Below are 3,940 nucleotides of genomic sequence, written 5' to 3' on the forward strand. Positions count from 1 at the left end.
TGAGCTGTTCCCGCAGCTGCTTATGGCCGACCCAGATCTGTCCCAGCCGCTGTGGTCGCCGGCTGCCTCGAGCTCCCTCCCGGAAATCCGGGCCGCAGTTACTTCGACCGCTCTGCCAGGTCCCATCCGCAAGGTTCGATTTGCTCAGCCTGAAGATCTGCCTCGCCCGCCCCTCGGGCAAAACATTCATGGCGCACCAAAGCCATGCCTCAAGGCGTGTCGACTCCGGCCATCAATACACCTTCGCCCTTGGCCATCAATGCCGTGCAGGGTGCGCCGCGGGCAACTGCTTCCTCGAGCCCTGCACCGCCGCAGGAACCGGTGGGGGTGGACTCCAGCTCAGGTGAGTGGCAACTGGTTAAAGCTCCGTACTGGTGGCGTGCTCTCACCCCCAACCACCATCATTCAAGTCGCCGGTCAGCGCCTTCAATCTCCCCGCCTACCAGCCGGGCCTTTGTCAAGCGCCATCACAGGATCTACCATAAGTGCTTGGAGAAGGACCACAACAAGATTGATTGCAGAGACCCGTATAAGTGTCTGATCTGCCGCGGAAGTGGGCATCGAGCACGGCAGTGTTCCAACTCCTCTCCTCCAACCACACAAGATCTTCACAGAGCTCATCCAACTCCTCTGTCCACCCTGCCGGTCCCGCCCAGGCTCGTCGACCCTGCTGCTCAGCCACGGCCTGTGGCCGTGCCCTTCCTGCCTGGGCCGGAGATGCCTCGGGTGGGAGACCCCTCGCTCCGCCCTGACGTGGGCCATGTCGTCGTCGTCTCCACGCCGGCGATGGACGCCCAAGCTGCCAGCCTTGCCAACCTCGCGGCTGTCGTTTGGCTTGGGAGCAACCGCCCGAAGGTCAGCGCCTCCGTCATCCGCGAGGCTGTTGCTGCGGCCGCGGGCGCCGACCGCTCCCTTCTGAAGGTGGTCCTTTTCTACCCAGAAGACTTCCTCGTCAGGTTCGACTTCCAGCATCACCGAGACTTGGCCACGGCTGCTCCAGGCCGTTTCTCCCACTACAGCTCCGACTTCGGCAACCTCGACATCCACATTGCCAAGTGGCGTCTCAACGCACATGCCGATGCTGTCCAAGCCGACTACCACGTCCACCTCTGCATCGAGAACGTTCCGCTCAATGCTTGGAACGATGTTGTTGCTGCACAAGTGCTTGGGCCAGACTCGTTCCTGCACTACTTCGACATCGCCACTGTGCAGTGCGAGGATGCTGCGACTCTCAACCTATGGGCGTGGTCGGCGGACCCAAGCAAAATCCCTAAGGTGCAGCTGGTCACGTTCACCTGCAACCAGCCGCCAGCGAGCTGCTCCCCTGCTCCTGTCGTCGGGCGCAAAGGGCCGCGACGGCGCGTCCTGATCCACTTGGACCGAATCGAAGACTACACCCCTGATGCTGATGGCAGGGTTCCTCAGCGGCCGCACCCTCTCCTCCCCTTCGACTGGCGCTATGGCGTTGTGGATGGTGAGGCCCGCTCTCGGGATCGCCGTGCTGGGGACGAGCGACGAGGTCATGACGACCGCGACCGACGCGACGACGACCGCGACAGAGACGATGAGCAAGATGGACGCGGCAGGCGCGGCAACTGTGACTCTTCCTCCTGGCGCAACCTGTTTCGGAGCCGCTCCAGGGCTCCCCGACGCGATGATGGTCGGGATGGAGGCTCTCGCGATGGACGGCGGTGCGATGAGTGCGAGTCCCGCGGCCGCTATGATGACGGCAGGCGTCGAGATGTCCCGGACTACAGGAAGATTGACACCACCAGGGTGCAGCGCCTTCCTGATGGCGCTGTCATCCCCGCTTCAGGCAGGCGGGCTCGGCATCGCGTGGCTGGTCCGGAGAGGCGCTCACGCTATTGCGAGGCGTCTGGCTTCCGGTTCACAGAAGAAACCCGCGGCAGATCACCTCCTGCATCACCCCACACCACTTCCTGCGACGTGATCGAGCTGCAACCCTCCCCCACACTTCCTGCCTGGCTGCGTTGTGCCCCCTTCTGCTTGGGATCGCCCGTGTCTCCAGAGGCGCCTCCAGGGTGGTCCTCCCCAGCAAGACTACAGCAGCGTTCTGGATCGACGCCACCAAGCCCCAACACACCTCTGTTTGCTTCTGCTGATGTGGTTGCTCCTAAAGAAGACCAAGTTGTGATGAGCTCCAGCCCTGCCCAGGTGCCTGGGACACCTCTGTTCGTGCCTTGTCCTCCAGCCATCCTCCCGACGCCCAACTCCACACCACCAAGGTCGCCGGCTGCCAGGAGGAAAACCTTAGCTGGCGTAACTGGCTTGAACCTAATTCGTAGCAGCCCCAGACTGGAAGCAAAGAACAAAGACATGCCAATCACGAAACTAGCTGAGAGATTACTTTGCCAGCGTTTGGGCGTTGTTGAGGAAGGCGAAATGATCACTGAAGAAGCCATAGAAAAGTATGTGTCTCTCTTCCGCGGTCAACTGCCCGACCTGGCGGTTGCGGCACTGAGAGCCCTGTTCAGGCTTGATTGTGATCTTGCGACTGCTGTTGAAGATGCCCTGCTGGACCATGGGGGAGAGGCTGGTTTAGAACTCCAAGGCCAAGGTGAAGAAGGCGCGACGGCGACGGTGACTTCCTGATGCTTCTGCTCCGATTAGTAGTTGATGTATCCCAGTTCTTATGATTAGCAATCTTCATGTTTTTATCCCGTTTGCTGGACTAGCTAGGCATGGTTGTCTGCAACTATCTCGTGATGTTACCCAGGCAAGACTTCTGTTAGTGTTAACAGTCATTAATGATGTAGCCCTTGTCTGCAATGAATGAAAGTTTATCTATCTTAAACTGGAATGTCCGTGGCCTCAACTGTCCAAACCGCCGTGCAACCGTTCATGAAACAATCGCCGCTACCTCTTGCAATCTTGTTTTCCTACAGGAAACGAAAGTAGTTGTTGTTGACCCTTTCGTGGCTTCTTTCCTGGGCGGTCAAAGACTGAAGAATTTTGCAGAAAAACCTGCTGATGGCACCAAGGGGGGAATTCTTATTCTCTGGAATGAAGACTACATGAAGGTGGACGGCATCCATGTTGGCACATTTTGCATCTCTGTGAACATTTCTATTGTCAATACTCCCATCTCCTTCAAACTCACTTCAGTCTATGGGCCTACGAGAAGTAATTTGAAAGACTCTTTCTTCCAAGAGCTTGTGAGCCTCAAGCCTGCACAGGGCACTAGATGGCTAGTGACGGGAGACTTCAACCAAGTTTATCGTGCCCGGGACAAAAACCGTGCAAATGTGGACCGCACTCGCTTAGTGCGCTTTCGAAATGCCCTTAACTCCTGTAAGCTGAAAGAAATCCATCTACAAAATCGAAAGTTCACTTGGAGCAACGAACAGACTAACCCGACTTTGAGCAAATTAGACTCTTTTTTTGCAATGAGGAATGGGACCTAGATTTCGGCACACACATCCTCCATGCCCTGTCGTCCTCGCTCTCGGACCATTGCCCGCTCCTGTTGGCTAGCGACAAGGGGCCAAAACGGCCAAAATCTTTCCGTTTTGAAAACTTCTGGACTAAAATGCCTAACTTCAAGAAGATCGTTCAGGATGCCTGGAATGAGGAAACCACCCACTCTGAGCCCTATCAGGTGCTTTTTCACAAGCTCAAGAGAACAAGTCAATGTCTTCGCAAGTGGAGCAGATCCATTTTCTCGAACCACAAAATCCAGCTCCACATGGCCCTTGAGATCATCCTCTGTCTCGACATCGTGCAAGAACAAAGGACATTGTCAACGGGTGAACGAAACCTGAGAAAGGATCTTAAGAGAAAGGTTGTGGCCTTGGCAGTTCTTGAGCGGGCAAGGAAAAGGCAAAGCTCGAGAATTAAGTTACTCAAAGAAGGGGATGCAAACACTCGTTTTTTTCACCTTCGAATCAATCATCGACGGAGAAAGAACTTCATCCACCGT

The sequence above is a fragment of the Triticum dicoccoides genome, chromosome 6A (genome assembly GCF_002162155.2).
Source record: "Triticum dicoccoides isolate Atlit2015 ecotype Zavitan chromosome 6A, WEW_v2.0, whole genome shotgun sequence".
Classification (NCBI taxonomy): domain Eukaryota; kingdom Viridiplantae; phylum Streptophyta; class Magnoliopsida; order Poales; family Poaceae; genus Triticum; species Triticum dicoccoides.